Genomic DNA, 26,040 nt, shown 5'->3' with positions numbered 1-26,040 from the left:
AGATAAGTCAAGTTCTTGTGATCAGTCAAGACCACCACGCGATGCTTAGCTCCTTCAAGCCAATGACGCCACTCCTCGAATGCCCACTTCATGGCCAGCAACTCTCGATTGCCAACATCATAATTTCGCTCAGCAGGCGAAAACTTCCTGGAAAAGAAGGCGCATGGCTTCATCACCGAGCAATCAGCACCTCTTTGCGACAAAACAGCCCCCGCTCCAATTTCAGAAGCATCAACCTCAACCTGGAACGGAAGCGAAACATCTGGTTGACACAACACAGGGGCAGAAGAAAAACGACGCTTTAACTCTTGAAAAGCTTCCACAGCAGCAGAAGACCAATTGACCACATCAGCACCTTTCTTCGTCAAATCGGTCAATGGTTTAGCAATACTAGAAAAATTACAGATGAAGCGACGATAAAAATTAGCAAAGCCAAGGAACTTTTGCAGACTCTTCAGAGATGTCGGCTGAGTCCAATCATAAATGGCCTGGACCTTAACAGGGTCCATCTCGATGGTAGAAGGGGAAAAAATGAACCCCAAAAATGAAACCTTCTGAACACCAAAGAGACACTTTGATCCCTTCACAAACAAAGAATTAGCACGCAGGACCTGGAACACAATTCTGACCTGCTTCACATGAGACTCCCAATCATCCGAGAAGACCAAAATATCATCCAAGTATACAATCAGGAATTTATCCAGGTACTCTCGAAAGATGTCATGCATAAAGGACTGAAATACTGATGGAGCATTGGCAAGTCCGAATGGCATAACTAGGTACTCAAAATGGCCCTCGGGCGTATTAAATGCAGTTTTCCATTCATCGCCCCGTTTAATACGCACAAGATTATATGCACCACGAAGATCTATCTTGGTGAACCAACTAGCCCCCTTAATCCGAGCAAACAAATCAGATAGCAGCGGCAAGAGGTACTGAAATTTGACCGTGATTTTATTTAGAAGGCGGTAATCAATAAAAGGTCTCAGCGAACCATCCTTCTTGGCCACAAAAAAGAACCCTGCTCCCAATGGCGACGACGACGGCCGAATATGACCCTTCTCCAAGGATTCTTTTACGTAACTCCGCATAGCGGCGTGCTCAGGTACAGATAAATTAAACAGTCGACCCTTAGGAAACTTACTACCAGGAATCAACTCAATAGCACAATCACAATCCCTATGCGGAGGTAGGGCATTGGACTTGGGCTCATCGAATACATCCCGGTAATCAGACAAGAACTCTGGGACCTCAGAAGGGGTGGATGATGAGATAGACAGAAATGGAACATCACCATGTACCCCCTGACAACCCCAGCTGGACACATTCATTGATTTCCAATCTAATACTGGGTTATGGACTTGTAGCCATGGCAACCCCAACACGACCACATCATGCAGATTTTGCAACACCAGAAAGCGAATATCCTCCTGGTGCGCAGGAGCCATGCACATGGTCAGCTGGGTCCAATACTGAGGCTTATTCTTGGCCAAAGGCGTAGCATCAATTCCTCTCAATGGAATAAGACACTGCAAGGGCTCCAAGACAAACCCACAGCGCCTAGCAAACTCCAAGTCCATCAAATTCAGGGCAGCGCCTGAATCCACAAATGCCATGACAGAATAGGAAGACAAAGAGCAGATCAAAGTAACGGACAAAAGAAATTTCGACTGTACCGTACCAATGGTGGCAGACTTAGCGAACCGCTTAGTGCGCTTAGGACAATCGGAGATAGCATAAGTGGAATTACCACAGTAGAAACACAGCCCATTCTGACATCTGTGTTCTTGCCTTTCAGCTCTGGTCAAAGTCCTATCGCACTGCATAGGTTCAGGTTTATGCTCAGATAATACCGCCAAATGGTGCACAGATTTACGCTCACGCAAGCGTCGACCGATCTGAATGGCCAAAGACATAGACTCATTCAGACCAGCAGGCATAGGAAATCCCACCATGACATCCTTAAGGGCTTCAGAGAGACCCTTTCTGAAGATTGCTGCCAAAGCACATTCATTCCATTGAGTGAGCACAGACCACTTTCTAAACTTCTGACAATAAATCTCTATCTCATCCTGACCCTGACACAGAGCCAGCAAATTTTTCTCTGCCTGATCCACTGAATTAGGTTCATCGTACAGTAATCCGAGCGCCAGAAAAAACGCATCAATATTACATAATGCAGGATCTCCTGGCGCAAGGGAAAATGCCCAGTCTTGAGGGTCGCCACGTAATAAAGAAATAATAATCTTAACTTGTTGAACTGGGTCACCAGAGGAGCGAGGTTTCAACGCCAGAAACAGTTTGCAATTATTTTTGAAACTCAGAAATTTAGCTCTATCTCCAGAAAACAAATCAGGAATAGGAATTCTTGGTTCTAACATAGAATTCTGAGCCACAAAGTCTTGAATATTTTGTACTCTTGCAGTGAGAAGATCCACACATGAAGACAGACCTTTAATGTCCATCACCACACCTGTGTCCTGAACCACCCAAATGTCTAGGGGAAAAAAAAGGCAAAACACAGTGCAAAGAAAAAAAAAATGGTCTCAGAACTTCTTTTTTCCCTTTATTGAGAAGCATAGTACTTTTGGCCTCCAGTACTGTTATGAATAGGTAATTCAGAACCACAATGGACCTTGAAGTTCAGAGCACACAAGTGACCTGACAAAAACCACAAAATATAGGACGAGCTCTGAGACGTGGAAACTCTGCTGACCGCAATCCCTAAACCTATAAAACCACACTAGAGGTAGCCGTGGATTGCGCCTAACGCTCCCTATGCAACTCGGCACAGCCTGAGAAACTAGCTAGTCCTGAAGATAGAAAAATAAGCCTACCTTGCCTCAGAGAAATTCCCCAAAGGAAAAGGCAGACCCCCACATATAATGACTGTGAGTTAAGATGAAAATACAAACACAGAGATGAAATAGATTTAGCAAAGTGAGGCCCGACTTACTGAATAGACCGAGGATAGGAAAGATAGCTTTGCGGTCAACACAAAAACCTACAAACAACCACGCAGAGGGGCAAAAAGACCCTCCGCACCGACTAACGGTACGGAGGTGCACCCTCTGCGACTCAGAGCTTCCAGCAAGCAAGAAGAACCAAAAAAGCAAGCTGGACAGAAAATATAGCAACAAAAAAACACAAGCAGAACTTAGCTAATGCTGAGCAGACAGGCCACAGGAACGATCCAGGAGGAAGCAAGACCAATACTAGAACATTGACTGGAGGCCAGGATCAAAGAACTAGGTGGAGTTAAATAGAGCAGCACCTAACGACTTAACCTCATTACCTGAGGAAGGAAACTCAGAAGCCGCAGTACCACTCGTGAGCACAGGAGGGAGCTTGATCACAGAATTCACAACACTGCACACAGACTACAGGGCGAGCTGCACTCACACGGAGACCGTGCAGACAGCCGTAAACGGCGCTGCAAGGCCCAAAAATCCTCCTCTATGTTATCCTATGTAGTGTTTTTCCACAATTTAGCTGGATACGGGTGGAAAGCCACTAATAGGAAATTTTTGAAAAAATGTGCAGCAAGGCTGCACTATTAGCAAAAAAGGACAATGTATTTTACGGTATGAGGCAGTGACGCACCCTGAGCTGAATACAACCGGCTGTGGCTGCACACAGACTACAGGGCGAGCTGCACTCACACGGAGACCGTGCAGACAGCCGTAAACGGCGCTGCAAGGCCCAAAAAACCTCCTCTATGTTATCCTATGTAGTGTTTTTCCACAATTTAGCTGGATACGGGTGGAAAGCCACTAATAGGAAATTTTTGAAAAAATGTGCAGCAAGGCTGCACTATTAGCAAAAAAGGACAATGTATTTTACGGTATGAGGCAGTGACGCACCCTGAGCTGAATACAACCGGCTGTGGCTGCACACAGACTACAGGGCGAGCTGCACTCACACGGAGACCGTGCAGACAGCTGTAAACGGCGCTGCAAGGCCCAGAAAACCTCCTCTATGTTATCCTATGTAGTGTTTTTCCACAATTTAGCTGGATACGGGTGGAAAGCCACTAATAGGAAATTTTTGAAAAAATGTGCAGCAGGCTGCACTATTAGCAAAAATGGACAATGTATTTTACGGTATGAGGTAGTGACGCAACCTGAGCTGAATACAATCGGCTGTGGCTGCACACAGACTACAGGGCGAGCTGCACTCACACGGAGACCGTGCAGACAGCCATAAACGGCGCTGTAAGGCCCAAAAAACCTCCTCTATGTTATCCTATGTAGTGTTTTTCCACAATTTAGCTGGATACGGGTGGAAAGCCACTAATAGGAAATTTTTGAAAAAATGTGCAGCAGGCTGAACTATTAGCAAAAAAGGACAATGTATTTTACGGTATGAGGCAGTGATCCACCCTGAGCTGAATACAACCGGCTGTGGCTGCACACAGACTACAGGGTGAGCTGTACTCACACGGAGACCGTGCAGACAGCCGTAAACGGCGCTGCAAGGCCCAAAAAACCTCCTCTATGTTATCCTATGTAGTGTTTTTCCACAATTTAGCTGGATACGGGTGGAAAGCCACTAATAGGAAATTTTTGGAAAAATGTGCAGTAGGCTGCACTATTAGCAAAAAAGGACAATGTATTTTACGGTATGTGGCAGTGACGCACCCTGAGCTGAATACAACCGGCTGTGGCTGCACACAGACTACAGGGCAAGCTGCACTCACATGGAGACCGTGTAGACAGCCGTAAACGGCGCTGCAAGGCCCAAAAAACCTCTTCTATGTTATCCTATGTAGTGTTCTTCCACAATTTAGCTGGATACGGGTGGAAAGCCACTAATAGGAAATTTTTGAAAAAATGTGCAGCAGGCTGCACTATTAGCAAAAAAGGACAATGGATAGAACAGTATGAGGCAGTGTGAACCACCCTGAGCTGAATACAACCGGCTGTGGCTGCACACAGACTACAGAGTGAGCTGCACACACACACAGAGACCTTGCAGAACGCTGTGAAAACAGCGCTGCAAGGCAAAAGCTAAGTGAACACACAGCGGTGGCTAAATTAGCCTGGGAAAAGCGCAATGAAGCAAATCGCTATCTCAACTGGCCCTCAGTCAGAACACAGCGTCCTGTCCCTAACTGAATTCACAGCAGAATGAGCCCAAAATGGCGGCAGCGTTTTTTTATAGTGCATCATGACATCATTTCAGCAGCCAATCACAGCCTTGCCAGTAGTTACATGCCCACCATGCTGAACAGGATGTGCCCACACTTGCAATCATTCCTCATTGGCTGAATTAGTGCAGTTTGAATTCTGGGAACTTCCGATTCCGGTATCCGATATGCAGTAAATATCGGAACTCGGTATCGGAATTCCGATACCGCAAATATCGGCCGATACCCGATACTTGCGGTATCGGAATGCTCAACACTAGTTGGCCTCACACATCAAAGATGACATTGCGCCGGGCCTACTAAACAAAAGAAGCATCGGAGATACTGGAAAGTAGGTTAATGTTCACAGGATTCTGGACCGACTACTGACATGGCCACTGGACCAGGATACTGCATTAGTCTAGCGAGCAGCATTAGAAGAAAGTAGACAGGGAGGAGAATGCAGCACTTGCCATCAGCATTCAGACAGGTTATCATAAGTTGAGGAAGGGCCCCTATATTCAAGTGAAGAGATGTCATGGTGCACCAAACTCTTAAAGGGAAGGTACCGCGTTTGTAGATCATTAATTAATCAATGTAATGTAGCATAACATGCTGTTATAACCCAGATTTGAATGCATGTAAAACAGATTCCGTGTGTTATAAGAGTAGAAAGAAGGAACTGGGGGCTGACATCTTGGTTTTGCAGCAGTAGCGGGCACTATCAGTGTCAGATTACGGCACCCCATGGACATAGGAGATAATAGACCGGCTCGGACCCTATCTGTAACATTGCAGCAGCATTAGCAGTGAGCTGGGCACGCCTCTGTGGGCTGCCCAACTCACTGCTGTAGGTGTGACTAGCCACCATTTTATTATAGTCCAGTGCTATCTGTTAAGCTCCACTTGCTCTCTATTGCAGGACAGAAGCACTGACTGCTCCTCTGTACTCCAGGCACTGCAGGTTCTGGGCAGACATCCTCTGCTCTCACACTCTGCTGTGTGTGCTTCCCTCTGCTCTGTCTCCGCCTCCCCACTTGCACACAGTCCCAGTGATCTCCGGTAAACTGCACTCTCCCCCTGTGTCGCTCTCCCTCTCTGTGCGGTGTGGGGGGGTCTCTGTGCGGCGTGGGGGGGGTCTCTGTGCGGCGTGGGGGGGTCTCTGTGCGGCGTGGGGGGTCTCTGAGTGGCGTGGGGGGTCTCTGTGCGGCGTGGGGGGGGTCTCTGTGCGGCGTGGGGGGGTCTCTGTGCGGCGTGGGGGGTCTCTGTGCGGCGTGGGGGGGTCTCTGTGCGGCATGGGGGGTCTCTGTGCGGCATGGGGGGTCTCTGTGCGGCATGGGGGGTCTCTGTGCGGCGTGGGGGGTCTGTGCAGCTTGGGGGGGTCTCTGTGCAGCGTGGGGGTGTCTCTGTGCGGCATGGGGGTCTCTGTGCAGCATGGGGGTGTCTCTGTGCGGCGTGGGGGGTTTCTGTACGGCGTGGGGGGTCTCTGTGCGGCGTGGGGGGTCTCTGTGCGGCGTGGGGGGGTCTCGGTGCGGCGTGGGGGTCTCTGCGGCTTGGGGGGTCTCTGTGCGGTGTGGGGGGGTCTCTGTGCGGCGTGGGGGGGTCTCTGTGCGGCGTGGGGGGGTCTGTGCGGCGTGGGGGGGTCTCTATGCGTGTATGCAAGCATCGTCCGATGGGACTACAAGTCCCATCGGACGATGCCTGCTACAATGACAGTGATTGACACATTAGCCAATTATGGGACTGTAATAGTCCCATTATCCGGCTAATGTGTTGAATTAAAAAAAAAAAAAAATACTCCATACATACTCCATACATACATGCTACATACATGCTACATACAATACATTACATACTTATAGACATACAGTACATTAAACATAGATTTCATACTCACCATTACTTGTCATTTTGTTCCCCGAAACCAGTGTCATCTGTAAAAAAATATGAAAAAAACAAACAACCAATATACTCCCTGTCCGCAAAAATCCACGAGTGTCCCACGACGATCTCCCGTGGAGAGCAGCAGCATCAGATAATGCGACTGCTCTCTAGGGGCTCCAGGAACACAATGACAGCAGGAAGGTATCCTTCCACCACTGTATTCCTCCGCCGCTGTAAAAAAAAGTCCCTAGTCTCACTTTATGCCATTGCTGTATGAGAAATTTTCCCGGGCAGCAATTGCCATAAAGTGAGACTTTGTCCTAAGGTAACCTCTCAGTGATGCACTGCAGGAGCCATTGTCTCCTGTCAGTGTGTCACTGAGGGTCCTATAGAGCAGTGACATCACCCGATGTCACTGTTCTATAGGGGAGATCGTCGTGGGACACTCGATATTAATTGGACTACGGCGGACAGGTAGTATACGGTTTATTATTTTACGTTTTTTGCAGGCGCTGAAGTATGGTAAGTATGGTGAAATGAAGAATATTAAAATACTTTTTTCCTAATGTGTGTGTGTTTTTTTTAACCCTTTCTTACTATTGGATTAATAACGGAGAGGCGTCTTATTGACGCCTCTCCGTTATTAACCAGGCTTAATGTCACCTTACAATAGCAAGGTGACATTAACCCTTCATTACCCCATATCCCACCGCTACACGGGAGTGGGAAGAGAGGGGCTAAGTGCCGGAATTGGCGCATCTTACAGATGCGCCATTTCTGGGGCGGCTGCGGACTGGTATTTGTAGCCCGGGGGGGGGGGGGCAATATCCATGGCCCCTCTCTAGGCTATGAATATCAGCCTGCAGCTGTCTGCGTAGCCTTTCTGGCTATAAAATATAGGGGGACCCCACGTCATTTTTTTGGGGGGGTCCCCCTATTTTAATAGCCAGTAAAGGCTACGCAGACAGCTGCGGGCTAATATTCATAGCAGGCTACAGATATTGGCCCCTGGCCGTCGGCTTTCCCTCTCTGGCGCAGAAAATTGCACAAGCGCCCACGCGTTTTTTTCGTTTTGTTTTAATTCAACCCTCATAAAGGCCTCTTTCACACTTGCGTCTGTACGAGTCCGTCGCTATGTATCGGGCCGACGTACCGACGCACGTTGTGAAATTTGTGCCAGACGTGGGCAGCGGATGCAGTTTTTCAACACATCCACTGCCCATTCTGAAGTCTGGAAGGAGGGGGCGGAGTTTTGGCAGCGCATGCGCGGTAGAAAATGGCGGACGCGCTGGACAAAAAAAGTTTACTTGAACGTTTTTTTGTGCCGACGGTCTGCCAAAACACGACGGATCCGTTGCACGACAGACGCGACCATGCGACATGTGGCCATCCGTCACGATCCGTCGCTAATACAAGTTTATGGGGAAAAAACGCATCCTGCGAGCACATTTGCAGAATCCGTTTTTTTCCGCCAGATCCGTTTTTTCCACCGGATCCATTTTTTCCCCGCTGGATCCATTTTTTTTTCGCCAGATCCGTTTTTTCCCGCCGGATCCACTTTTTTCCCGCCGGATCCGTTTTTTTCCACAATTTCCTTTTTTTTCTGCCAGATCAGGTTTTTTTTCCATCGGATCCATTTTTTCCCGCCTGATCCGTTTTTTTCCACAATTTCCTTTTTTTTTCTGTCAGATCATTTTTTTTTCCATCGGATCCTTTTTTTTCCCGCCTGATCCGTTTTTTTTCCACAAGTTCCTTTTTTTTCTGCCAGATCAGGTTTTTTTTCCCATCGGATCCTTTTTTTCCCGCCTGATCTGTTTTTTCATCAATTTCCTTTTTTTTCTGTCAGATCAGTTTTTTTTCCATCGGATCCTTTTTTTTCCCGCCGGATCCGTTTTTTTTCCACAAGTTCACTTTTTTTCTGCCAGATCAGTTTTTTCCGCCGGATCCGTTTTTTTCCACAAGTTCTTTTTTTTATCTGCCAGTTCCGTTTTTTCCCGCCTGATCCGTTTTTTTCCGCCTTCACCGATTTTTTTTTCCACAATTTCCTTTTTTTTCTGCCAGATCAGTTTTTTTTCCATCGGATCCTTTTTTTCCAGCCTGATCCGATTTTTTCCGCCGGATCCGTTTTTTTTCCACAAGTTCCTTTTTTTCTGCCAGATCCGTTTTTTTCCACAATTTCCTTTTTTTTCTGCCAGATCAGTTTTTTTCCATCGGATCCTTTTTTTCCCGCCTGATCCGTTTTTTTCCGCCGCATCCGTTTTTTTTTCCCCGCCGGATCCATTTTTTCCCGCCGGATCCATTTTTTCCCGCCGGATCCGTTAATTCCCGTCGGATCCACTTTTTTCCCGCCGGATCCGTTTTTTTTCCACAATTTCCTTTTTTTTCTGCCAGATCAGGTTTTTTTTCCATCGGATCCATTTTTTCCCGCCTGATCCGTTTTTTTCCACAATTTCCTTTTTTTTCTGTCAGATCATTTTTTTTTCCATCGGATCCTTTTTTTTCCCGCCTGATCCGTTTTTTTATTCCACAAGTTCCTTTTTTTTCTGCCAGATCAGGTTTTTTTCCATCGGATCCTATTTTTCCCGCCTGATCCGTTTTTTTCCGCCGGATCCGTTTTTTTTCCACAAGTTCCTTTTTTTCTGCCAGATCAGTTTTTTTTCCATCGCATCCTTTTTTTCCCGCCTGATCCGATATTTTCCGCCGGATCCGTTTTTTTTCCACAAGTTCCTTTTTTTCTGCCAGATCCGTTTTTTTCCACAATTTCCTTTTTTTTCTGCCAGATCAGTTTTTTTCCATCGGATCCTTTTTTTCCCGCCTGATCCGTTTTTTTTCCGCCGCATCCGTTTTTTTTTTCTCGCCGGATCCATTTTTTCCCACCGGATCCATTTTTTCCCGCCGGATCCGTTAATTCCCGTCGGATCCACTTTTTTCCCGCCGGATCCGTTTTTTTCCACAATTTCCTTTTTTTTCTGCCAGATCAGGTTTTTTTTCCATCGGATCCATTTTTTCCCGCCTGATCCGTTTTTTCCACAATTTCCTTTTTTTTCTGTCAGATCATTTTTTTTCCATCGGATCCTTTTTTTTCCCGCCTGATCCGTTTTTTTTCCACAAGTTCCTTTTTTTTCTGCCAGATCAGGTTTTTTTTCCCATCGGATCCATTTTTTCCCGCCTGATCCGTTTTTTTCATCAATTTCCTTTTTTTTGTCAGATCAGTTTTTTTTCCATCGGATCCTTTTTTTTCCCGCCGGATCCGTTTTTTTTCCACAAGTTCCCTTTTTTTCTGCCAGATCAGTTTTTTCCGCCGGATCCGTTTTTTTCCACAAGTTCTTTTTTTTATCTGCCAGTTCCGTTTTTTCCCGCCTGATCCGTTTTTTTCCGCCTTCACCAATTTTTTTTCCACAATTTCCTTTTTTTTCTGCCAGATCAGGTTTTTTTCCATCGGATCCTATTTTTCCCGCCTGATCCATTTTTTTCCGCCGGATCCATTTTTTTTCCACAATTTCCTTTTTTTTCTGCCAGATCAGGTTTTTTTCCATCGGATCCTTTTTTTCCTGCCTGATCCGTTTTTTTCCGCCGGATCCGTTTTTTTCCACAAGTTCCTTTTTTTCTGCCAGATCAGTTTTTTCCGCCGGATCCGTTTTTTCCCGCCAGATACGTTTTTTCCACAAGTTCCTTTTTTTTCTGCCAGATCAGGTTTTTTTCGCCGGATCCGTTATTTTCTCATTGAGTTGTATTAGCGCCGGATGGCCACACGTTTCATCCGTTTTTTGCAGGATCCATCAAAACAGCTGTTTCCGCCGGACGGAAAACACATACAGAGGAACGGTTGAATCGCGATTTCACCCGCCGCTATTGCGGGCACATGTCAGTCATGTTTTTTTTTATTGACAGATCGGGCGATTCTGAATGCGGCGATACTAAATATGTGTAGGTTTGATTTTTTTTATTGTTTTATTTTTGATGGGGCAAAAGGGGGGTGATTTAAACTTTAGTAACATAGTAACATAGTAACATAGTAAGGCCGAAAAAAGACATTTGTCCATCCAGTTCAGCCTATATTCCATCATAATAAATACCCAGATCTACGTCCTTCTACAGAACCTAATAATTGTATGATACAATATTGTTCTGCTCCAGGAAGACATCCAGGCCTCTCTTGAACCCCTCGACTGAGTTCGCCATCACCACCTCCTCAGGCAAGCAATTCCAGATTCTCACTGCCCTAACAGTAAAGAATCCTCTTCTATGTTGGTGGAAAAACCTTCTCTCCTCCAGACGCAAAGAATGCCCCCTTGTGCCCGTCACCTTCCTTGGTATAAACAGATCCCCAGCGAGATATTTGTATTGTCCCCTTATATACTTATACATGGTTATTAGATCGCCCCTCAGTCGTCTTTTTTCTAGACTAAATAATCCTAATTTCGCTAATCTATCTGGGTATTGTAGTTCTCCCATCCCCTTTATTAATTTTGTTGCCCTCCTTTGTACTCTCTCTAGTTCCATTATATCCTTCCTGAGCACCGGTGCCCAAAACTGGACACAGTACTCCATGTGCGGTCTAACTAGGGATTTGTACAGAGGCAGTATAATGCTCTCATCATGTGTATCCAGACCTCTTTTAATGCACCCCATGATCCTGTTTGCCTTGGCACCTGCTGCCTGGCACTGGCTGCTCCAGGTAAGTTTATCATTAACTAGGATCCCCAAGTCCTTCTCCCTGTCAGATTTACCCAGTGGTTTCCCGTTCAGTGTGTAATGGTGATATTGATTCCCTCTTCCCATGTGTATAACCTTACATTTATCATTGTTAAACCTCATCTGCCACCTTTCAGCCCAAGTTTCCAACTTATCCAGATCCATCTGTAGCAGAATACTATCTTCTCTTGTATTAACTGCTTTACATAGTTTTGTATCATCTGCAAATATCGATATTTTACTGTGTAAACCTTCTACCAGATCATTAATGAATATGTTGAAGAGAACAGGTCCCAATACTGACCCCTGCGGTACCCCACTGGTCACAGCGACCCAGTTAGAAAACTTTAATTTTTATTTTTTATTTTTCATATTTTTAAAAACATTTTTTTTTACATTTGCCATGCTTCAATAGCCTCCATAGGAAGCTAGAAGCTGGCACAACTCGATCGGCCAGCTACATAGCAGCGATCATCAGATTGCTGCTCCGTAGCTGAATTACAGGCTTGCTATGAGCGCCGACCACAAGGAGGCGCTCACAGCAGGCCGGCATCAGTAACTATAGAGGTATCAAGGACCTCTATGGTGACCATCCTGACGCTATTGCGCGCACATGTCAGCTGTACAAAACAGCCGACATGTCGTGACTTTGATGTGGGTTCAGCGCCGGAGCCCACATCAAAGGAGGAGACACGACATGCGCAGAACATGTTACGTTTTTTACTGCGATGTGTTTTTCCCCCAGAAAAAACGCAACATATGCACAAAAATTGCGGAATGCATTATAAATGATGGGATGCATATGTATGCATTTTTAAATTGTTTTTATCGCATTTTTATAGCGAACAAACGCAAAAAAAATGTGAAAAATCCTGAACGTGTGCACACAGCCTCAAGGTGTATCTCCCCATCACACTCCATATGTGTCTCACTCATCATACTTCACGTCTCTTTCTCTCCCATCAGTCACTCTTAGGCCGGGGACACACACAACGTATAAAAAAAGGTCTGTTTTTGACGGACGAGAATCGCACAAATGTTACCAAACAGTGATCCGTGTGCAGTGCGAGGATGCGATTTTCTCGCATCCAATGATCCGTGTGACATCCGTATGGTGAGATTTTCTCAAACACTTGCAAAATGAGCAAATAATGGCTGAGCCTTTCCTGTCACCTGCCCAATGCCTGAGAATTTCTCACAAGTCACACTGATGGTCCGTGTGCTGTGCTATTTTTTCTCACCCCCATAGACTTTCATTGGCGATTCTAAGCCGAGATACGCTGACAATCGCAGCATGCTGCGATTTCACTCGGATCCTGAATACAGCCGAGAAAATATCGGATGATGGGAGCTGCCCCATAGATTAACATTGGGACGAGTGCTATGCGATTTTTTATCGCATTGCACTCGTCCGTATTATGGTCTAGTGTGACCCCGGCCTTAGCCATACAATGCATCTCTCCCCTCCCTCCATAATGCCTGGCTATTCACTGCAGAGCTGGAGCTCCTTCTTATCTTCTTGAGGGATGAGTCCCAGACAGCTCCTAATGCTGCTCCATGCACACCAAATGTCTTCACTCTTCTTGGGTCCAGATGCTGCTGAGTCCACTGTGTTCTGCTCCTCTGTAAACTAGCTGTCACTCTGATGCAGTAACTGCTGGTGATAGCAGGTCACAGGGCAGTCACACACAAAATGGTGCTGCCCTGTGATGCTGCTCTTCATTCTTACTGTTGGAGCAGTAACTGCTGACATCACCATTTCCCTCCCCTTTTGGGTGGTCTAATATCCCTGGGGCAGAGCTGCTAAATCTTACTATAGCTGCTTGAGGTCTAAAATGGAAAATGCTCCCCTAGTGGTAAATATGTATATTTGTAGAAAAATATATAATATTTTTCATATAGAAATGTTTGCAAACAGTACAAACATTGCATTAATACATTTTAATTACTATTTTAAGCTTAATTTCACAAAAAAACAAAATACAAGAAAACTGGTGGCATCTTCCCTTTAACCATGCTGAGAGTACACAGAAGCCTCCTCATTCACATATAAATTAAAAGTTATTTTCACAGACACAGTACCTTACAACACTGTAAAGTCCATTTAAAAGGCATTTTGGTGCTGACTAACGTCCTTTAAAGCTATACTAATGACCAAAGGCATCTGTAACGTACTGTATTGCAAGCAAGATTCCTGTTTTTCACAGCTCTATTACTGACAGAATATCGGTATCATCAAGGAACTTGAGTCTGTATAGAACATTTCAATGGGGTATCATTTATGTGTTGAGCCTCCATGGCTGTACACATGATAAAGCTTACTGTTTGGATGATCTTTGAGTATCTGAATGTTTCCTAACAGAAAACGGAAGAGTTACTATGGAAACTAGATTTTATTTTCATTAAATGGCATACAATGTTCACTTGGCAACAACCAATGGTGATATTTTAAGACACAAGTAGCTTTGTAACCAAGCCATATTATTTGGGGTTTTTTTCCAGTTAATCTGTGTTAGCAGATAATCATGATTTTAACAGATTTCCTTGAAAGAGAATCTGTCAGGAGGTTTATACTATTTAATTTGAGAGCAGCAAAACATAGTTCAAGTGAGCCTGATTGCAATGATGTATCACTTAGTTTATTGTGTGCAGCAGTTGTGATAGATGCAGGATGCAGCAAAGCTGAGAATGCTGACCCCACTCACACCAGACTCCCTATGTGCATAATCCTTTGCCAGTGAGCTGCTTATCACAGGAGCGGGCATGGTGAGACCAGGGCTCACTAGATGCTGAAGTCCAGCAGTGATTATCTTCTTGTAATAAAACCTCAATTGTAAATAAACAACAGTTCATTGAATTCAAGGTCTCAGCTGTTACCCCTAACTGTCCTCAAATTACAGTTAATAGCAAAAGCCTGCTGACAGTTTCTATTTAAGCAGCATTTTATGCAGAAATAGGTTCACAATATTTGAATATGTGTGCCTATTTAAAAGGTTGTTCACTACTACAATGTCTGATCAGCTGGGATACCACAACCGGTAACCCTGCTGATCAGCTGTTATCGCTGTCGGCGGCCAACACAGCCGGAAATACTCATTTGCAAAGCTGGCCAACTTCTGGTAGTGACTGAGGTTTGGTACTACACATCTGCTACCTATTCAAATCAATTGGAGGTGGATGTGTAGTACCCTGTGGTGTCCACTACCAAGTACCAAGCTTCGACCACTACCAGAAGACCACCAGTTCCGCTAGGCTACTGATCTGTGGGGGTGCTGGATCTCGTACCCTGGCTGATCAGACAATGGATGGGTCATCAACCAAAAAGTAGTGGACAACCTCTTTAATTACTACTACATTAATATGTCATAAAAAAATTAAATAATTGAATTTATTCAAAAATTAAGTAGGAATGGGAAAAGCTGAAGAGGAGCCACCAAAGTACATTTCTACACTTGCTCAGATTTTTCTCTCTATTTCCAGCTTGCTTTTAAAAATATATCTACTATATAATTGTCTAAGGGTCACTTCCGTCTGTCTGTCTGTCCTGTCACGATTATTCATTCGCTGATTGGTCTCGGCAACTGCCTGTCATAGCTGCCACGACTAGGGTTGAGCGACTTTTACTTTTATAGGATCGGGTCGGGTTTCACGAAACCCGACTTTTTCAAAAGTCGGGTCGAGTGAAATCGGCCGATCCTATAAAAAAGTCGGGGTCGGCCGAAACTCGAAACCCAATGCAGTGCATTGGGTTTCCAATGGTTCCCAGGGTCTGAAGGAGCGGAAACTCTCCTTCAGGCCCTGCGATCCATATTTAAGTGTAAAATAAAGAATTAAAATAAAAAATATCGCTATACTCACCCTCGGACACGCCCTGGTACTAACCGGGAACCTTCCTTCCTTCGAATCAGCGCTTGCAGGACCTTGCGGTGACGTCGCGGCTTGTGATTGGTCGCGCGACCGCCCATGTGGCCGCTCGCGCGACCAATCACAAGCCGCGATGTCAAGGTCCTGCAAGCACTGATTCTTAGGAAGGAAGGCTGCCGGAAAGAAGCAGGGCGCGTCCGAGGGTGAGTATATTCCTATTAGGTATATACTCACCCTCGGACGCGCCCTGCTTCTTTCCGGCAGCCTTCCTTCCTTCGTCATCTGGCTCAGAGAGCGAATTTATGTCTCGCACCCCCCTTCATTTTTTAGAACAGAGGCGGGGGAAAAGTACAAGAGGCCGACGAGGAGGAGCCGTAGACAACACTGTGCTCGAGGGTACACAGATACGCACACGATCACAGGTAGGGATAACCAGATTGTCTACAATATATCGTCCTATAATCTCTCATCCACAGAATACAACGTCCTGCAAAAGGGACTATCGTTTTGTCCCACACCCTCCTTCAATGGGTTCACATTAGATCAAGAACTACATCGCTTTTTGAGGTCCTTAAGACTAAAAGCACATTTTAGCGGCAGTCCTATTAAGGAACAGGTCGCTGATACAAGTAGCTCTAGCCAATCTGAAATACCATTCCAACTTAAACAATTAGGCCTTAGAGTCCCGAGTAATTATAATCCACCACGCACTTATCACCCTATTGAAACATATATTTCACTGGTTAAGAGGGATGTTGAATTAAATCTGAAATCTATAATATAACGCTGGGAGCGTCACTCTGTCCGAAGCCTCTATAGACTGCGCAAGCGCAAGCGCCGGCGCAGTCTGGGCCTCACAGAGCGACGCTCCCGGGAGATCGCGGTATGCGTAAGCACTGAACGCATACCGCGATCTCCACCGGAGAGTCAGGGACCGCCAGGAGGGAGGGTAAGTATACTCACCTTTCCCGGTTCCAGCGCTGCTTGCGGCTCCGTCTCCCGGCTCCTCTGCTCCCGGCTCCGGAGGGCGCGGACTGCGCAGGCGCCGATTCCTGCTGCCGAAATCGGCGCCTGCGCAGTCCGCACTTTCCGGCGCCATTTTCTTGAAGACACACTCCGGCTCCACTGCAGGTGTGTCTTCAAGAAAATGGCGCCGGAAAGCGCGGACTGCGCAGGCGCCGATTCCTGCTGCCGGAATCGGCGCCTGCGCAGTCCCCGCTTTCCGGCGCCATTTTCTTGAAGACATACCTGCAGTGGAGCCGGACGATAGGTGAGTATGGTATTTTTTTTTTTTTTTATATGGCAGCAGCATTCGGGGGCATACACACTGGAGCGGGGGGCATATAATACAATGGTGGCGCAGGATGGGAGCAGCACATGACAGAACGGGCGCAGGATGGCCGCAGCACATGACAGAACGGGCGCAGGATGGCCGCAGCACATGACAGAACGGGCGCAGGATGGCCGCAGCACAAGACAGAACGGGCGCAGGATGGCCACAGCACATGACAGAACGGGCGCAGGATGGCAGCAGCACATGTCAGAACGGGCGCAGGATGGCCGCAGCACATGACAGAACGGGCGCAGGATGGCAGCAGCACATGACAGAACGGGCGCAGGATGGCAGCAGCACATGACAGAACGGGCGCAGGATGGCCGCAGCACATGACAGAACGGGCGCAGGATGGCAGCAGCACATGACAGAACGGGCGCAGGATGGCAGCAGCACATGACAGAACGGGCGCAGGATGGCAGCAGCACATGACAGAACGGGCGCAGGATGGGAGCAGCACATGACAGAACGGGCGCAGGATGGCAGCAGCACATGACAGAACGGGCGCAGGATGGCAGCAGCACATGACAGAACGGGCGCAGGATGGCAGCAGCACATGACAGAACGGGCGCAGGATGGCAGCAGCACATGACAGAACGGGCGCAGGATGGCAGCAGCACATGACAGAACGGGCGCAGGATGGCAGCAGCACATGACAGAACGGGCGCAGGATGGCAGCAGCACATGACAGAACGGGCGCAGGATGGCAGCAGCAAATGACAGAACGGGGACGCAGGATGGGAGCAGCAAATGACAGAACGGGCGCAGGATGGGAGCAGCAAATGACAGGATGGGAGCAGCAAATGACAGAATGGAGGCGCAGGATGGGAGCAGCACATGACAGAACGGGGGCGCAGGATGGGAGCAGCACATGACAGGATGGGGGCGCAGGATGGAGCAGCACATACCAGGATGGAGACCATATACCAATATAAATGCTCGCCACCCGGGCGTAGAACGGGTTCAATAGCTAGTCTACTATATAAAGCTGAATGTGTATGTGTGTGTGTGTGTGTATGTGTGTGTGTGTATGTGTGTATGTCCGGGATTGGCATCTGCACCGTCGCAGCTACAGCCACAAAATTTTGCACAGTCACACGTCTGGACCCCGAGAGCGTCATAGGCTATGTTGTGAGGTGAAATTTTAACCCCGCGCGTTCCAATTCACCAAACAATTTTGCCCCTATCTACATAATGGGGAAAAAGTGAAAGGAAAAGTGTTGGAAGCGTCGCAGCTACAGCAACAAAATTTTGCACAGTCACACGTCTGTACCCTGAGAGCGTCATAGGCTATGTTGTGAGGTGAAATTTTAACCCCGCGCGTTCCAATTCACCAAACAATTTTGCCCCTATCTACATAATGGGGAAAAAAGTGAAAGGAAAAGTGTTGGAGGCGTCGCAGCTGCAGAAACAAAATTTTGCACAGTCACACGTCTGTACCCTGAGAGCGTCATAGGCTATATTGTGAGGCGAAATTTTAACCCCGCGCGTTCCAATTCACCAAACAATTTTGCCCCTATCTACATAATGGGGAAAAAAGTGTAAGGAAAAGTGTTGGAAGCGTCGCAGCTACAGCAACAAAATTTTGCACAGTCACACGTCTGGACCCCGAGAGCATCATAGGCTATGTTGTGAGGTGAAATATTAAACCAGCGCTTTCCAATTCACCAAACAATTTTGCCCCTATCTACATAATGGGGAAAAAAGTGAAAGGAAAAGTGTTGGAGGCGTCGCAGCTACAGAAACAAAATTTTGCACAGTCACACGTCGGGACCCTGAGAGCGTCATAGGCTTCGTTGTGAGGTGAAATTTTAACCCCACGCGTTCCAATTCACCAAACAATTTTGCCCCTATCTACATAATGGGGAAAAAGTGAAAGGAAAAGTGTTGGAAGCGTCGCAGCTACAGCAACAAAATTTTGCACAGTCACACGTCTGGACCCCGAGAGCGACATAGGCTATGTTGTGAGGTGAAATTTTAACCCCGCGCTTTCCAATTCACCAAACAATTTTGCCCCTATCTACATAATGGGAAAAAATGAAAGGAAAAGTGTAGGAGGCAAATTGATAGCTGCCAGATGTGAACAAGGGGGACTTAAAGAATGAGAGTGATGGCGCCAAAGAGTATATACCGTACAGTTGCTAAGGTGGGGCCTCGACATGGGATACTCACCACACACGGGGATATGAACACACACAAAATGCGCCACACACTACCACGTGCTTGAACACATATTACCCTCAGCACACATTTCACCACAAATACACCAACCTCGCAACATAAGTCAAAATACAAAAGTCGCCACTCAAAACTCGCCACGCGCAGAACTCGCCACATGCAAAAACTAGGCTCACGCAAAACTCGCCACAAGTGCAAAATTCTCCTCATGAAAAACTCACCACACGCAAAACTTGCACACGCGGAAAAATTGCCACATGCACAAAAGTTGCAACACATGCAAAAGTTGCCTCACACAAAACTTGCACATACTCAAAAGGCACCACACATAATACTCGCAACGCGCAAAACTCGCCATGCGCAAAACTTGCTGCACACAACTTGCTACACTAACCTGTCACATGCAACTCGACACACAAAAAGTTGCTACACGCATGTTGCTACACAAAACTCATCTCACAAAAGTCGCTACATGCATGTCGCCACACGCAACTCAACACACACAACTTGACAAATGAAACTCGCCCTAAAACACACACAAGTCTGGTATTATCCTTCAAAAATAAAAATCTGATTAATAAGCAGACAAACTACAACAATTGCACCATATAGGAAATACGGCAGCTGTCAGTCACATGACCTGTCTATTATGTGTATGTGTGAGCTAATATATACTGCCAGGGGGAGGGCTTCCTGTTGGCTGGGGATTTATCAGGCTGCCAATTTAGCTTACAAATACTGAGGTAAAAATACTGAGCAAATAACGTGTGAACGAGGTCTAATACAGGAGGAGATGACACACAGGTATATATTATATACAGGGGAGATGACACACAGATATATACTATATACAGGAGAGATGACACACAGGTATATACTATATAGAGGAGGAGATGACATAGGTACATATATATACAGGAGGAGATGACATACAGGTATATACTATATACAGGAGGAGATGACATACAGGTATATGCTATATATAGAAGATGACATGCAGGTATATACTATATGCAGGAGGAGATGACACTCAGATATATACTATATACAGGGGAGATGACACACAGGTATATACTATATACAGGAGGAGATGACAGACAGGTATATGCTATATATAGAAGATGACATGCAGGTATATACTATATGCAGGAGGAGATGACACTCAGATATATACTATATACAGGGGAGATGACACACAGGTATATACTATATACAGGAGGAGATGACATACAGCTATATACTATATATAGAAGGAGATGACATTCAGGTATATACTATATATAGGGGAGATGACACACAGCAGGTATATACTATATACAGGGGAGATGACATACAGGTATATGCTATATACAGGAGATGACATACAGATGTATACTATATATAAGGGAGATGACAAACATGTATATACTGAGGTGATGAGGTGAAAATGAGAGGTGTGAGGTGAAAATGAAAAGGTGTGAGTGCAAAATGAGAGGAGTGAGGAAAAATAGTGGAGTGATCAGAAAATGACAGATGTGAGGTTGAAATGACAAGTGTTAGGGGGGAATGAGAGGAGTGAGGGAGAAAATGAGAGGTGTGAGGGAGAAAATGAGAGATGTGAGGGGGAAAATGAAAGATGTGATTGGGAAAATGAGAGGCGTGATGGGAAAATAAGAGAAGTGAGGTGCTATAACTAACCACAGATATTTACTATGCCCAGGCAACGCCGGGCTCTTCAGCTAGTCCATTCATAAAGGATCAATACGTATACACAGAAATTTATCCTCTACAGAAATAGACGCGTTGAGAAGTTTAAAAGAAAATAAGCGGATTGTGATTAAACCCGCCGATAAGGGGGCTCCATAGTCATCATGGACAAATCACACTATGTATCGATCATACAATCACAACTGAATGATAGGACTACATACCAGCCAATTGATCGAGACCCTACTTTTGATGTAGCGAGGGAGATACGCCAGTTTTTAAAAATATATAAAGAAAAGGGTACGATTGACGCAAAATTAAGTGAATATCTTATTAACACCCAACCGATGACACCTGTATTTTACATTCTCCCTAAAAGTGCATAAGGACTTAATGAATCCACCAGGGCGACCTATTGTGGCATCAACAAATTCCCTTCTATCTCCCCTCGCCATTACTCTGGATCGCATTCTTACTCCTTTGCTACATAATATCTCCTCATATCTTAAAGATACAACAGATATTTCTATCTAAGTTACATGCCATCATTCCTGTGGTTTCTGGGTGCACACTCGTTACTCTAGACGTGAACAGTTTATATACGTGTATTGACCATCAAAGAGGAATTGATGCGGTTCAATGGTTCTTGACAGAGTATGCTGCTTTTTACCCAGATCAGCTTCATTTCTGCTTGGATTTACTGTCTTTTATTTTGCATAAAATTTCTTCATGTTTGGGGATCAATATTATATACAAAAAATCAGGACAGCCATGGGCTCAAACATGGCACCACTGTATGCGAACATTTTTATGGCAGCATTTGAGGAAACTCATGTTTATACACATCCGCTATTTCAAACACATTCTATATACTGGAAATGGTATATAGATGACGTTTTTATGATTTGGAGGGGTGAGGGGGAACTTCTCCTTCAGTTTGTACGAGACATGAATACCTGTGTTCCTAATCTATCATTTTCTATGCATATGAGTACAATATCTATTAACTTTTTGGATACACTGATAACATTGGAAGCTGATGGAAATCTTGATGTGAATTTGTATTGCAAGCCAACTGACAAAAACAGTTTATTGCATTGTCACCGCCGACATGTTAAGCAGTCTTTACCTACATCCCAATTTCACCGCGTGTCACGGATTGTATCAAATGAAGAGAAACAGGCAGTACGACATCAGGAAATGTCAGCGAAGTTCTTACAGCGTGGATACCCTATGAAAACACTTCAAAAGGCTAAAACCGATTAGGAATAACAGGGAGAATTTGGGCAGACAGAGAATACCCTTTGTCAGCACATTTCATCCGTATCTTTACATGATAAAAAAATTGTGTTTTGCGTCACTGGGATTTATTGGGTAAGGCCTATCCCGACATACCTGAATTCAATGACATTCCCATTATGTGCTATAGAAAACCTCCCAATCTCAGGAATCTTTTAGTTAGGGCTGACGTTGGGTCTAATAAACCCCAATGTACACAGAGGACTCTTCTCACACAGAAGCGAGGTACGTTTCCTTGTCTTCATTGCTTACAATGTTGGAACATTGCGAGAGAAGAAACCTTCTCACATCCCCGGTCTGGGAAAATCTTCAAAATAGATGGCTTTTTCACGTGCGATTCATCTTATGTTGTATATCTGATCAAGTGCCCTTGCGGTCTCAGATATGTTGGAGAGACTACCCAACATATCCGAGACCGCATATCTCAACACAAGTCCACCATTAGATGTAACAAACTTATGTTACCCATTCCAGCACACTTTGCCGCCGCGGGACACAATGTGTCCCAATGGAAATACCAAGTTATAGAGAGTGTAGCATTACCCAGAAGGGGTGGTGACAGGATCAAGAGGCTAAAGTCAAGGGAATCCTATTGGATTTTTACTTTACAGACGCTGGAGCCGTGGGGTCTGAATAGGGAGTACGAGATTACCTATTGATTATATTATCATTATATTCACTATATGTCATATTGTTTAATATGGAGATTGAATACAGTATATGTTAACACTATTGTAACTATTAATTCCTTCTCTTTTTATTGTTTTTTTATTTTTCCTTCCACAGGTTACCTAATGAACTTGGTAATGTATCCCCTTTTTGAGCTCGGTTTTTCTTTTTCTTATTCTTCATTTTTCTTTGTTCATTCTTCCTTGGTTACCTCTGCTAGCATGACCGTTCTCCTTACTGTTATATATTTAGCATTTAACAGCGCATGCGCTTATGTCACTTGTTCCTTTGGGATCTTCCAAGCTGTTGAGCGGCACTCCACATTACTGCGCTTGCGCGATATCCTTTGCCTTTCCTTCCTTCCTCATATTGGCTTTTCTCGGCTCTCCTCGGTTTCTCTGAGACGGCGCAGGCGCACTCCTCACTGATTCTTTTGGGTTTTTCCGGGATCACTCGGCCTCACCACACGTGATCAGCAGGATGTGACATCACCACCTTATTTAAGGTCCTTCAACACCGGGATGCATTATCTCTCTGGGATCGCCGTTTGGGCTGCCGTTCATAACCACAGGTAATCATTGTTTTTGCACTATATATGGGTGAATATCTTTGCAATTTATATCATCTTTCTCTTAGGGTCCTGGGCTCATTGTAGGGATACATTTCCGATAGTATACGTATGCATATACCTTTTTGCTGGCACATCCTGGGTGCAACACAACATATGGCAGGATTTGCATGCCACAGAGTGAAATGGTAGCGTTATTTTTTCAATTAACATAATTAACTTCTTATGCTTGATCCTTCACGGCACTGACCTCCAATGGGGAAATAATATAAATTAAAAATATATAGTTATTATTATTGATGTGAACTACGTTAATTATTCTTTTTCCTGCTATTTTTTTAATAGTGGCCTATGCTGCACAAGAGGTTACATGATTTATAACTGGTTTGATAATTAAATGGAATGTATTTTCTTTCTTTTCCTTTTTTTTTGTGAATTCACTATATATGCAGATTGTCATTTATTTTACATGTACTATGTGGTAGTAGTACTGACTTATTATTTATATCTGAATATTGTATAAATATTATAAATTAACACTATATTATGTTTATATTTCTGTTTATATAGACTGAACTCTTGATAAAGACCGTTTGCGGTCGAAACGTTGGGGACAAGTTTCTTATATTATGCTTCGTTTCACGGCTGTGAATTCCCAGAATAAAAATTAATCATTGAAAATCAAGATAAATAGATTTTTCTTCACTTTTTTTTGTGTGTGCTAGAGGTTGCTCTACTATATTATATAATTGACTAAGGGTCACTTCCGTCTGTCTGTCTGTCTGTCACGGTTATTCATTCGCTGATTGGTCTCGGCAGCTGCCTGCCATTGCTGCCACGACCAATCAGTGACGGGCACAGTCCGGAAAAAATGGCCGCTCCTTCCTCCCCGCAGTCAGTGCCCGGCGTCCGCATACTCCCCTCCGGTCAGCGCTCACACAGGGTTAATGGCAGCGTTGACCGCGGTGTAACGCACTCGGTTAACGCTGCTATTAACCCTGTGTGACCACCTTTTTACTATTCATGCTGCTTATGCAGCATGAATAGTAAAAATATCTAATGTTAAAAATAATTAAAAAAATAAAAAATAGTTACATACTCACCCTCCGGTGGCCCCCCCAGATCAGGAACCGGCCTTTCCCACTCCACGCGACGCCCCGGTGACTGCTGCCTGCATTGCGGTCTCGCGAGATGATGACGTACGGTCTTGTGAGACCGCTACGTCATCATCGCACGAGACCGCAATGCAATCTTCAGACCGGTCTGCGCGCCAAGCATCGGGAACCAGCCGCTTCAATCCGGAGGCTCCAGGAAGTGAGTATGTAACTATTTTTTATTTTAATTCTTTTTTTTTTAAAAGGGATATGGTGCATACTATGTGACTGGCCAATATACTACGTGACTGGGCAATATACTATGTGGCTCTGTGCTGTATACTACGTGACTCTGTGCTGTATACTATGTGCCTCTGTGCTGTATACTACGTAGCTCTGTGCTGTATACTACGTGCCTCTGTGCTGTATACTACGTGGCTCTGTGCTGTATACTACATGGCTCTGTGCTGTATACTACATGGCTCTGTGCTGTATACTACGTGGCTCTGTGCTGTATACTACATGCCTCTGTGCTGTATACTATGTGGCTCTGTGCTGTATACTACGTGGCTCTGTGCTGTATACTACATGGCTCTGTGCTGTATACTACGTGGCTCTATGTGTAGCTGGGCAATATACTATGTGACTGGGCAATATACTACGTGGCTGGGCAATATACTACGTGACTGGGCAATATACTATGTGGCTGGGCAATATACTATGTGGCTGGGCAATATACTACGTGGCTGGCCAATATACTATGTGACTGGGCAATATACTATGTGGCTGGGCAATATACTACGTGGCTGGGCATTATACTACGTGGCTGGCAATATACTATGTGGCTGGGCAATATACTATGTGGCTGGGCAATATACTACGTGACTAGGCAATATACTATGTGACTGGGCAATATACTACGTGACTGGGCAATATACTACGTGGGTGGGAAATATACTACGTGGCTGGGCAATATACTATGTGGCTGGGCAATATACTATGTGGCTGGGCAATATACTTTGTGGCTGGGCAATATACTTTGTGGCTGGGCAATATACCACGTGGCTGGGCAATATACTACGTAACTAGGCAATATACTACATGACTGGGCAATATACTACGTGACTGGACAATATACTATGTGGCTGGGCAATATACTACATGGCTGGGCAATATACTACGTGGTTGGGAAATATACTACGTGGCTGGGCAATATACTACGTGGCTGGGCAATATACTATGTGGGCTGTGCAATATACTACGTGGACATACATATTCTAGAATACCTGATGCGTTAGAATCGGGCCACCATCTAGTCTTTAATATGATGCATATTTGAAAGTAAAACATAGCTCATGGTATTGGAAGACTGTATTGGGATTTCATGCTTCCTTAACAACTGAATTGACACGGCACTTGAGAATTCTTGGAGATGGGAACGAGAGGTTTAAATTATTGAGGATTTTAGTTTTATGTCATTATCACAACTAAGGGCAATGTGGTAGACTGAGAAGAGGAAGGAGATGTAAGGTGGTGCTGAACCGTGGAGCACTTTGTGGATGAGAGTGAAAAGTTTATATTAAACTCTTTATTGGATGGGCAACCAGTGCAATGACTGGCACAGAGTAAGGCTATGTGCACA

This window comes from Ranitomeya imitator, chromosome 5 (genome assembly GCF_032444005.1).
Source record: "Ranitomeya imitator isolate aRanImi1 chromosome 5, aRanImi1.pri, whole genome shotgun sequence".
Classification (NCBI taxonomy): Eukaryota; Metazoa; Chordata; class Amphibia; order Anura; family Dendrobatidae; genus Ranitomeya; species Ranitomeya imitator.
Note: the sequence above shows the minus strand (reverse complement) of the source record.